Source organism: Papio anubis, chromosome 2, assembly GCF_008728515.1.
Source record: "Papio anubis isolate 15944 chromosome 2, Panubis1.0, whole genome shotgun sequence".
In the NCBI taxonomy this organism is placed as follows: Eukaryota; Metazoa; Chordata; class Mammalia; order Primates; family Cercopithecidae; genus Papio; species Papio anubis.
Genome location: NC_044977.1, coordinates 139,703,143 through 139,716,553, shown reverse-complemented (window position 1 = coordinate 139,716,553; position 13,411 = coordinate 139,703,143).

Sequence of the window (13,411 nt, the reverse complement as noted above, 5' to 3'; positions counted from 1 at the left end):
ACATGCGAGCTCTTGGGAACTTGATTTTCCTCTACTATGTTCCTCCCACTTGGAGTGCTGACCACCTCAGTTATAACAGCACTCTAAATTTATTCTATGTGTTGCCTACCTTTACTGCCTTCAAAGCATTTACTACATTGGAAAATTATTATTTATTTGATAGTTTGTGTGTCCATTGTCTTCTGAACCTATTAGAAGGTCATCTCCATAATGACAAGGACTCCCTCTTTACATCTGCGTCCTCAATACCTAGTACGATATCTAAGATATAGTAGGTGCTTAATATTTGTTAAATGAATACATTACATATAGAAATGCATTATTATTTTTCTGAATTTGCAATAAATTAAAATTAAAACATTTTTGTGGGTTCCTAAAGGTATTGTGGGTTCTTAGATGCTATGTCTACTGTGCTTATAGAATAAGTTTACTCTTTTTCCAAGGGTAATTTAGATGTCACTTCATACCCCCAAACACTTCTCTGATCCCAATAATTGTAGAAATGAACACACACACACACAAAACATGCATTACTCTTTTCTCTTCTCCATTTGACAGCACTTTCTATGAGCCCCAATAAACTTTGTAATAGACTGGAAACAAAGTCTGTATCTAATTCATCTTTCTACTCCTCAAAGCTTCCACCATAAAGCCTGACATTTTCTAATTAACAATGAATGTATTTTGATTTGATATTGGATTCCTATACTAATAATACCAGTTCTAATAGTTAAGGAAGTTTTCATGAAACAGAAACTACTTTAGATGGCCCTAGAGGCATTGACAATTCATGTCATGAGTGATAAAATTTTGAACACCTTCAGTAGAAACACTTCGTTGGTCACGTCTCCTAAAATAATAGATAAATTGGGACCAGATGGCAAAGAACCATGAATTTCTTTTTTTTATTATTATTATACTTCAAGTTCTGGAGTATACATGCAGAACGTGCTGATTTTACACAGGTATACACGTGCCATGGTTGTTTCCTGCACCCATCAACCTGTCACCTACATTAGGTATTTCTCCTAATGCTATTCCTCCTCTAGTCCCCCAACTCCCCGACAGGCCCCTGTGTGTGATGTTCCCCTTCCCGTGTCCATGTATTCTCATTGTTCAACTCCCACTTATGATTGAAAATATATGGTGTTAGGTTTTCTGTTTTTGTGATAGTTTGCTGAGAATGATGGTTTCCAGCTTCATCCATGTCTCTGCAAAGGACATGAACTTATCCTTTTTGATGGCTGCATAGTATACTATGGTGTATATCTGCTACATTTTCTTTATCCAGTCTATTATTGATGGACATTTGGGTTCGTTAAAAGTCTTTGCTATTGTGAATAGTGCTGCAGTAAACATACAAGTGCATGTGTCTTTATAGTAGAATGATTTATAATCCTTTGGGTATAGATCCAGTAATGGGATTGCTGGGTCAAATGGTATTTCTAGTTCTAGATCCTTGAGGAATCGCCACACTGTCTTCTACAATGGTTGAACTAATTTACACTCACACCAACAGTGTAAAAGCATTCCTATTTATCCACATCCTCATCAGAATCTGTTGTTTCCTGGCTTTTTAATAATCGCCATTGTAACTGGCATGAGATGGTATCTCATTGTGGTTTTGATTTGCATTTCTCTAATGACCAGTGATAATGAGCATTTTTTCATATGTTTGTTGGCTGCATAAATGTCTTCTTTTGAGAAGTGTCTGTTCATATCCTTTGACTACTTTTTGAGAGGGTTGTTTGTTTTTTTCTTGTAAATTTCTTTAAATTATTTGTAGATTCTGGATATTAGCCCTTTGTGAGATGGATAGATTGCAAAATTTTTCTCCCATTCTGTAGGCTGCCTGTTCACTCTGATGATAGTTCCTTTTGCTGTGCAGAAGCTCTTTAGTTTATTTAGATCCCATTTGTCAATTTTGGTTTTTGTTGCCATTGCTTTTGGTGTTTTAGATATGAAGTTTTTGCCCATGCCTATGTCCTGAATGGTATTGCCCAGGTTTTCTTCTAGGATTTTTAAGGTTTTAGGTCTTACATTTAAGTCTTTAATCCATCTTGAGTTGATTTTTGTATAAGGTGTAAGGAAGGGGTCCAGTTCAGTTTTCTGCATATGGCTAGCCAGTTTTCCCAACAACATTTATTAAACAGGGAATCTTTTCCCCATTGCTTGTTTGTTTCAGGTTTGTCAAAGATCAGATGGTTGTAGATGTGTGACATTATTTCTGAGGTCTCTGTTCTGTTCTATTAGTCTATATATCTGTTTAGGTAACAGTACCATGCCGTTTTGGTTACTGTAGCCTTGTAGTGTAGTTTGAAGTCAGGTAGCATGATGCCTCCAGCTTTGTTCTTTTTGCTTAGGATTGTGTTGACTATGAGGGCTCTTTTTTGGTTCCATATGAATTTAAAGTAGTTTTTTTCCAATTCTATGAAGAAAGTTAATGGTAGCTTGATGGGGATAGCATTGAATCTATAAATTACTTTGGGCAGTATGACCATTTTCCAGATATTGATTCTTCCTATCCATGAGCATGGAGTGTTTTTCCATTTGTTTTTGTCCTCCCTTATGTCCTTGAACAGGTTTGTAGTTCTCCTTGAAGAGGTCTGTCACATCCCTTGTAAGTTATATTCCTTATTTTCTTCTGTTAGTAGCAATTGTGAATGGGAGTTCACTCATTACTTGGCTGTTTGTCTGTTATTGGTGTATAGGAATGCTTGTGATTTTTGCACATTGATTTTGTATCCTGAGACTTTACTGAAGTTGCTTATCAGCTTAAGGAGATTTTGTGCTGAGACGATGGGATTTTCTAAATATACAATCATGTCATCTGCAAACAGAGACAATTGACTTCCTCTCTTCTTATTTGAATACCCTTTATTTCTTTCTCTTGCCTGATTGCCCTGGCCAGAACTTCCAATACTATGCTGAATAGGAGTGGTGAGAGAGGGCATCCTTGTCTTGTGCCAGTTTTCAAAGGGAATGCTTCCAGTTTTTCCCATTCAGTATAATACTGCCTGTGGATTTGTCATAAATAGCTCTTATTATTTTGAGATAGGTACCATTGATACCTACATTATTGAGAGTTTTTAGCATGAAGGGGTGTTGAATTTTGTCAAAGGCCTTTTCTGCATCTATTGAGATAATCATGTGTTTTTTGTCATTGGTTCTGTGTATCTGATGGATTATGTTTATTGATTTGCGTATGTTGAACCAGCCTTGCATCCCAGGTATAAAGCCGACTTGGTCATGGTAGATAAGCTTTTTGATGTGCTGCCGGATTCAGTTTGCCAGTATTTTATTGAGGATTTTCACATTGATGTTCATCAAGGATATTGGCCTGAAATTTTCTTTTTTTGTTGTGTCTCTGCCAGAACCATGAATTTCAAGTAGAGAATTTGGATTTTTTGGTTTTTTGTTTGTTTGTTTGATTAGAGTCTTTCACTGTATCACTTGGGCTGGAGTGTAGTGGTGCAATTTCAGCTCATTGCAACCTCAGCCTCCTGGACTTAAGTGATCCTTCTGCCTCAGCCTCCGAGTAGCTGAACTACAGGCATGCACCACCACGCCTGGCCAATTTTCCTTTTTTTTTTTTTTTTTTTTGGTGGAGATGGGATGTTCCCATGTTGCCCAGGCTGGTCTCGAACTCCCTGGGCTCAAGCTATGCACCCATCTCGACCTCTTAAAGTGCTAGGATTACAGGCATGAGCCACCATGCCCAGCTGAGAATTGGGATCTTGATGCAGAGCTTGTAGGTTCTTGATCAGGAAAGCAACATGGTGAGAATGACATTTTAGGAAGATTTATCTCTGAGTTGGGCATTGAAGAGAATAAAGCAGGAAAAGTCTGGAGGCAAGGAAACAAGAAAAATTGTAGAAATGAATTAGTATGACTAGACTATGTGCCAGGATATAGTTTCATTCTATTTTTTGTTTTACTTTTAATTTCATTTAATGGTAAATACAAGGCATTGTATTCAGGATATTCATTTTCTAAGCTACTTCCACCTTTTTCAAAAATTTATTATCTTGACCAGGTGTGGTGGCTCACACCCATAACCCCAGCACTTTGGCAGGTTGAGGCAAGAGGTTTGCTTGTGCACAAAAGTTTGAGACAATCCTAGGCAACATAGCGAGACTCTATCTCTACAAATAAAAAATAAAAAATAATTAGCCAACCATTGTGGCATGTGCCTGTAGTTATAGCTACTCAGAGGTCCAAGGCTGGAGGGTTACCTGAGCCTCGTAGTTGGGGGCTGCAGTGAGCTATGATCATGCCACTGAACTCCAGCCTGGGTTATAAAGTGAGACCATGTTTGAAAAAAAAAAAAAGTCATGATCTTAAATATCTTGATACATGTTTCATGAGAAACATTGCCTATTTCCTCCACACATGAAGCAATAATGTATTCTTAAATTTTCAGCCCAATTAGTCAATAAACAAGCAATTTTTGAACAATCTTGGTAAGCTTTTTTGATTGAGGCCACATCAGATTCAAATGCAAAAGCATAATAAAAGTAACTGTTCTATATGCGATAGTTTCTAATAAAAAATTTAAGTTATATTATTTTATTATTATATCAACAAATTATCGGTATTACATAAAATCCATTTTATTGAAGACAAAACTGGTAAGTTACGAAGCTAAGAATTGAGCCTAGTACATCTGACACAGAGCCCATTTGCCTACTGTCGACCTTCTCAAGGAAGGTAAACATATACATAAGACCATCATACTAGAAAATAAGAGAGCTGATGCCACAAGGTCTAAATGCCTGCCCCAAAATAAGATCTCATGAAAACATTGAACATGGAAACATGAAAACCTTAACTGGACCTTGAAATCATAGCTTGTTCAGAGAACATTCTGAATAGAGTAAACAGCATGAAGGAAGAGTGGAGGTAAGAATCATCTTGTCCTGTGTCTGGAAAGGCTGTGTAAATGATAACACCAGCTGAGAGGTTTCATGTTGGGTCATGGAGTGAATTGAACTGGATCAGTAAGGTATGGTAAGAAAAAAAAATGAGACACGAAGAATGCTTCAAAGATGTCTAATTTAAAAAACAGGCTGGGAGCAGGGGTTCACGCCTATAATCCCCATACTTTGGGAGGCCAAGGCAGGAGGATCACCTGAGGTCAGGAGTTTGAGATCAGCCTGTCCAACATGGCAAAACCCTGTCTCTACGGAAAGTACAAAAATTAGCCAGGAGTGGTGGTGGGTGCCTGTAATCCCAGCTACTCAGGAGGCTGAGGCACGAGAATCGCTTGAACCTGGGAGGCAGAGGCTGCAGTGAGCCGCGATTGCACCACTGCACTCCAGCCTGGGCGACAAGAGCAAGACTCTGAAAAACAAAAGAAAACAACAACAACACCTGAGTATGTGGGAGAATCGCCAACGGGGAAGAGGAATATGGACGGAAGAACCCAAAGAAAGGAGGGATGACAAGAGAAAGGATAATGATTTTATTTTTCAATATGCTACATCCACATGCAGTTATTTTTCATATAAAGTTGCTCAGTAGACAACTGGGCAAAATTCAACTGAATTATAAACAGAGAGACTAAAAGCTCCCAGAGTAACCTGTTACGAGAGTGCAGACTGAGCCACGTTGGCGTCTATCAAGGAAGACTAAAAAAATATGGTTACATCTTCAAAAAAGCAACACTTAGAGGAAAAAAAACGTGAATTATATGGGACATAGATGATTGTGTATATAAGGTCAAAAAATTGTAGGGCAGGTTAAAATAGGGATTAAATACATTTGTGTAAAGGTATGATTTCCCTGAACTTAAAATAAAAGTTGGAAATTTTTAAAAAGGTATGATTCTCCTGTATTATTCCCCATTTCCTTTGCGTACAAAGAAACAGAAAGTGAGATTTTAAATTTTGCTCATTGTAGTATACCCAGTATACAACAATCACTTGCACCACAGGAATTTCTATGTGGGAATGGAGGAAGGGGTCGCTGGACAAGTCTACAATGTGCAAGAAGTAGAAATAGGCCTTTGCTATGTGCTACTAAATTTAATTCTCTCAAAAGCTTGTGATCTGGCTACTGTCATTATTTTCAAGTTGGAGAGGCAGGTGTGGAGCTCACACTACTTGTTTACTGGATTGGAGAGCCACTATTCAAGCCCAGATTTGCCTGACTCTGGAACAGGCACTTTTGTCTACTATATTGTAAATTTCGCTAAAATTAATGGGCTGAGTGAAGTCTGGATGCTGGAATACAAATGAGTAATTGAATGTGTTCAAAATTATAGGTCACATTTCACTACCATGCAGCAAATATTGGTTCTTCACCAACTCTGATCACTATTGCTCAATAACAGGAAATTGAAGATATTTAGCACATTTTTAAATAAATAAACTCAGCTTAATTTCACTTATCTTTTTCCTCCCAAACCTTCGAGGTATGTATCTACAATGTGCGAGGCTCTAGGCCTTCTCTTGAATTCATTTCATAAGCAAGTGGAAGTCAGATGTAAGTTGCAAACAAAAATAACTAAGAGATTTTATTTTTCCCTGACTTTCGTCAGCCTCTGGTGAAATCTTATTTAAGTATTTTGTGGTAAACTCATTCCTTTCCTATCTTTAAGATGATGAGCTTTTTAGTCATCATTTAAAAAAGCCAACTCATTCTTTAACAAGAACAGTTATAGAGAGGCCAAGAGCAATAACTCTTATCATTTTATTCTGAGGGAGTGAATGTATTTTATACCATCTTTGGACACAATGTAAATCTCAGAATCAGGAGCTAGACTGTTTGTTTAAATGAATTAACTTCATACGCAAGTAACTATGTTACCTTGAACCATAAATTAAGCTGATTTAAAAGAACTCAGCTGAAGAACATTCCAAGACTGGTAATAGAACCAAAGAAGAGACTGAGATCTTTTACTTTTAAAGGAAGTTATTTTAAGAGGATCTAATACAGTTCATTTTCATTTTTGGTACAGTGTACTTTGGAACTTGGGATTTGGAAGAAAACTATACGACCATTACTAGAATGCTGTATCAATCCTCCTTATGAACAGCACATTAAAAACTTTTTCCCTTCAAAGTTTATGTAAGAAAAACTGAGTATGATATTTTCTCCTGAAATAAAAAAAAGAAAGAATATTTTTATATTAGAGAAAAGAATAGTTATATATGTAGATTTGAACTATCTCTTATAATTGAGATTGTATTATTAAGATCCATTAGTAACGGTTTCCTTATTACCTCTAAGTTGTCTCTACAGATAAGATGAAGCTATGTCCTCGTGGCCCTCCCCCTATATGCTTTACATACATCGTCATGTTTCTTTAATACAGCTACTGGGGAATAGATATTACTGTTAATTCCAGGTGATAAAGAAACTGAGGCATAGAGGGTTGTCACTTGCCCACTCAACTTGTAAGGGCCCCAGCAGGAATTCAAACCTAAGAAACCATACCTCCTTGATGAGATGGCAAAATTACTATGTTTAAAACATTCTTTTTCTTTTTAAATCAAGTTTACTGAAGTAGACTTTTCATATGACAAACTGTATTCATTTTAAGTGTCCAGTTCAATGAGTTTTGGCAAATGGACGTGGCCATGTAATCATCATAAAAGAAAGACACAGAACATTTCCACCACTCCCAAGAGTTCTCTCCCACCCATTTGGGGTCAGTACCTCATGTCTTCTTCCTTTCTGGCAACCACTGATTTGCATCACTAGCTACATTTTTCATTTTATTGCATGCATGCTTTGTTTGAAACAAGGTCGTTTTACATAAAATGCCAAATGCATTTTTCTTCGTATTTAACAGTAGGGTTTGAAATGATAGGGTCTTTATATTAATATTTGTAAGTATTGCCAAATAAAACTCCTAAACAGATACATAGTAATTAGTTTAAGGTTTAAAGGCTTGATGGCAATAAGGAGGGAAAGAAAACAGTATATAAGTTTATTTTACAAAACTTGACTGAACGAAAAATAAATCAAGTAGTAAATAACTTTTAAATAAAATAAATAGAAATAAATTTATGGTCTTTTTGAGATAGAGTTTTAATTGTCACTCCAGTAGGCTAGAGTGCAGTGGGAGATTCTTGTTCACTGTGTTCGCCTCCCAGGTTCACCATTCCTCCTGGCCCTTCAGCCTCCCGAAAGTAGCCAGGACTACAGGCTTCACCTTGCCTGGCTAAGCTTTTTTGCATTTTTAGTAGAGACGGGTTTCACCGTGTTAACCAGGATGGTCTCATCTCCTGACTCTCATGATCCACCTACTTCGGCTCCTAGCAAGCAGGGGGATTACAGGCGAGCTCTCTCTGCCTCACACCCGCCCACATGGTCTGAGAGTACTTTGGGGTGGATAGGTGGCTTCTACCTTTGAGGAGGGCGGGATTAAGAGACTGCAGTAGCTAATTAGATTCTAGCTAGCCCTCTGCCCAACATCGTACTTCCTGTCTCCTTTACTCTCCTCCTGTCTCTCAACTTCCCTGCTTCCTTCTTCATAGGTAACCTGAGGCTCTCCAGCTCCCTTCCTTGGACCTATGAGTCACTGGTTCTGACCTGTGACCCAGACAACAATTGAGAGAAGCAAATGGCTACAGGGCTTGACTAGCCCGAATGATGCCTTCTTAGTCCTTTACTATCTGATTGTTGTGGTATAATTAAAAGAAGTGAATAATTAGTTACAAACTGATGAACCACTTCAAGAGGTAGAGAAATTACAATGTTCAGATATGCAAAGCACATGGCATTTTTTTTCCTAAAACTCATCTGATTTTCCTTTGAAATTCCTACTTCTTTCAATAGTAGAAGGGAAAACAAAACACTCTTCAAATAACCTGGACTACAGTATTTTTTTTCTTCCTTGTTAACTTGTCTCTTCTGGTTGATTGTGTCTTTCTCAAGTAGGTCTTTCAGATGCTTTCTCCTTCTTCATGCTTTTTGGAGAGATGGTGTCTAGATATCAACAGGCTTTCTTAGCACGTGGAGGTAGCAGAGAAGGATACTCAAATCACCAAGTTTTAGAAAAGTGTCTATCGGCGCTAGATGTTCTTCTCTACTTTGATTATACTTGTCTTTTTTCTTACACAGTCAGATGGAACACAGGTTGAACTCTCTACTGCCTCTTCTGCATATCATCTCTCGCTTCTTCTCTGGAGGATTAAGCTTTAAAACAGTGTCCACTCCACAGTGGGGAAGGAGCACTACAGTAGAGTCAGATCACTGGCACCAGATCTCTCAGTGAAGTATAGAAAATTAGAAAATCCTCTTATATTGTAGCAACACTAAAATATTAAGGCTGTTGTTTTGCTAAGAACACAGAAACATAATTTTGCAATTCAAAATTAGTACTGATGTTCTTTGTCCTCTCTGTCTCTCTCATTGTTGTTTTAGTCTCTGATGTAGTGATGCCGATCTTCCTTGAGATAAAGTGAGGCTACATGAAGGACTATACCACAAAGAATTTAAAAAAGAAAATCATATTAATAGACATATTTAAATGTATTGCCATGATTTCAACTATAAATGGATAAAATAAAAAGAATGCAAAACATATACATTTCTGTTTAATATTGTTTCACAGTGCCCTTTCTAATAATGTCAAAACTTCCCAGCCAGGCATTCAGAATTTTCCATAAAATTATTCATTTTTTCTTGCACTATTTTCCTGTAAAATACATGTTCTAAACACAACAACCCTTGTTTCTGTAAATGATGTCTACTCTTTTGTTTCCATGTCTCATACTATCCCCACTATCTAGAATGTCCTCCCTTGATAGACATCTTTGGAAGCCTATTCACTTAGGTCTAACTCAAATCCCATCTCTGCCACGAAGCCAAGCCATATTGTTAAGTCTCTATCTTGTTCTACTTCATATTTCTATTATATGTTTTATCCCCGGTATAACAATTTATCTTTTTCTATATGTGTTAGAAATGTCTTCATCCTTCTGTCTTTCACACTGAAGTGAGTAGTTGCAGGGCAGGAACTATAGCCGGTGACAATTCACCCTGGTCTCACTGATAATATTCAGCACAATGCCTTACATAGTGCATGGCATGTGGTATGTGATCAAATCTGTGATGTTGATTGAATGATAATTTTTTAAAAAGTTATTTCTAGGCGGGCGCAGTGGCTCACACCTATAATCCCAGCACTTTGAGAGGCTGAGGCAGGCAGATCACCTGAGGCCAGGAGTTCGAGACCAGCCTAGCCAACATGGTGAAACCCTGTCTCTACTAAAAATACAAAAAATTAGCCAGGCATGGTGGCGGACACCTGTAACTCCAGCTATACGGGAGGCTGAGGCAGGAGAATCCCTTGAACCCGGGAGGTGGAGGCTGCAGTGACCTGAGATCGCACCATTGTACTTTAGCCTGGGAAACAAGAGGGAAACTTGTCTTGAAAAAATATATATATATTATTTCTGATAAAATTCAGAAGAATTGTGCCTGGCCTTTTGGGATCAAACAATACCTTACATTATATATAAATCCCATACACAGTCTATGTAATACAAAGAACTTTATAAAACACAGATGTTTAAAAAATGTGCTCTTCTAGTAACTAATAGAGATTAAGAAGGTCTATGATCTAGTAACTAATAGAGATTAAGAAGGTCTTCGTGTTTAAATTGCTACATTTTTAAAACATAAAAAATGCATTTTTATACTACTTGGAAAATTGCATGAAATTAGGTTTTTAAATCTTGATACTAAATATTGAATCAATTTAGATTATTTATATTGTAATTTCAGAAGAGCAACTACAATGACGAAAAAGTCAAGGATAGTAATTCAAATTAAAAGCAAAAAGAAAAATAACACAGACTAGTTTATATCTTAAAAGCACAGCTCAAGCTGAGCATGGTAACATGTGCCTATAGTCCTAGCTACTTGAAAGGCTGAGGTAGAAGGATCACTTGAGACCAGGAGTTCGAGACCAACCTGGGCAACATAATGGGACCCAGCATATCTTTTTAAAAAGTGCAACTCAAGGTATCGTAACATACTTGAAGAGTAGGAAGGCAAGAGGAGACAATATTTTTATAAGAACATAATTAGGAATAATTTAAATAGCCAAACATGATATGATGTATTATTTGGTAGAAAGTAATGGCAACAAATTTTAGTGCAATGGGTAGAATGAAGGTTAAAAAAAATAATAATAATGTATCTGAATAGAGCATATCATTATTCAGAAAAACATTAACATTGGCATAGTGATAGCCAGGATGACTGAATGAGTCCAGTGCCTCCCAATCACAGATCCATGGATAAAAGATACAGAAAGTAAGACCAGAATCATGAGAAATTTCAAGGGGGAACTAAAAACAGCTCGGGAGTGGTAAAAGTGTTCAGAACAAATCACAAATAAATAGAAAAAACAATTTTGTTATCAAAGATAGACTTTTTAAAGTTGTGGTCCACATTGAGCATATTACTCATGAATACTGTCAGTAGCCATTACTTTACATGTCTCTCTAAAGCAGCATTGGAAAAGCTGTTCTGAGTCAGAACATTTAGCAAGAAATGTTCTCTCTGACAGCAGTGCCAAGGGACATCTTTTTGATGGATATAATCAATCACAAAGTCCTCTATTCCCAGTGTCATGCTTCATCCAATCACTAAATATTGTCTGTAGTTTTACTATGTGCAAGACATTGTTCTAATTTTAGTACACCATAAGAATGAATCATAGCATCTGCTCTTAGGAACCATCTACTGCAGAGGACATATAGATACCTCTATTATAGGAGCAGAAGAAGTATGTGCCACCAAAATTTCTTTCAGGAGTTCGCAGAGGAAAGACTATAAAATAATCTAATCCAGTGCCTTATATACAATCAATATTTGTCAAATTGGTTAATGAATTCATGAATCCAGTAATTTTCCTGAGCTTCATATAAATCTATTTGAGATTTTCGTCCTGTATTATGTTTGTGGCACAATATTTAGAGTTACCTCTCTATATAATATGTGTGCATATATGTGAATAAAATGACATCATTCAGGCTTCTGTGAATAACACCTTTTTTATGAATCTTGGTCTATTACTAAACATCTACACATAATTTTATGCACTTTGATTATATACATCTTTAGCTTTAATTACTCAGAATTTTAGATGTCATAATTTCCCATATTCTCTTCAAAAATCCTTCTATCTCCTGGTTGCCCTCCTATCCTTCTGGCTTCAGTTTCTCAGTCTCCTTTGTGGCCTTTGTTTCTTCCCTATATTCCTTATAATTTAGTCTTGCCAGGTTTCTGTCCTCAGCCTCTACTGTGTTCATTATGCATTTTTCTCTAAGTGACAACGTTTGGTCTCATGGTTTCAATGACCCACTAGTCTCACACTATTACCACATCTAATCCCCTAGCTTAGATATATCTTTTAAGCAGAGACTCAAACACTCAAATCTGTACTGAAAAGGGACATCTGGATGACGTGCCACACAGGGATCTGAAACTGAACAAGTCCTATTAATTCTATCTCCTAAATATTTCCATAAACTACACATCCTGCTCATTGCTACACCTTTAGTTGAGTCCCTTATTAGTTCTCAGAAACATTAATTCAACATCCCTTCTCTGACTTTTCTATCCCATGCTTGCTCCCCTACCAGCATACCAGGATATATTCTCCACACCAATGACAGAATCATCTTTAGAAACAAAAATCTTATTTTGTTACTTCCCAATTAAAAATAGCTTAGTGATATTACATAAATTTTAAAATAATTAGCATGGTATACGCCAACATTGATGACCTGGCCAACAACCACTTTTCTACTTTTACCATTGATCATTTTTATTATTCTCTATAAACTAACTAATAGTCAACGTGCAGGCTTTCAAGATGTCCTCTCTTCATTCTGTGCCATTAGAAATGTTTCTTTCTCTGTCCTTTCTCTCTCCTTTATCTGGTTAACACCAACTCATTGTTTAAGCATTTCTCCTAATACATTTCTCCTAATACATCTTCAAAAAGCAGTCCTTAATCATTAAAATTTTTTGTATATTGCACCAAATGTATTAGGCACATTGCAGTCTTTGGTGTAGGTATGAATGCTTCTCTAAGATCATTTTAAGAGTTTAATGTCTTTTTCTTGCTACTAGGAAATCTGAATGAAAACATAATACAGATTAAAATTGCCATAGCTGTCTATATTGGTGGTTAAGAGTTACTGATCTAAAGACATGAATTTGAATCCTGTCTCTCTCAAGTACAAGTTTGGTAACGTTAGGCAAACATTTCTTTCAATCTCTCAGTTTTCTACTGTCTAAAGTGAATATAGTTAACTGCTTCACAGGGTTTTTATGATACTAAATAAAATGTCATATATGAAGCCTTTACATGAACATAATTATCCCAGAAAAGCCCTCCAAATCATCTACTATATGCATTACACACAATCTTTTATATTTA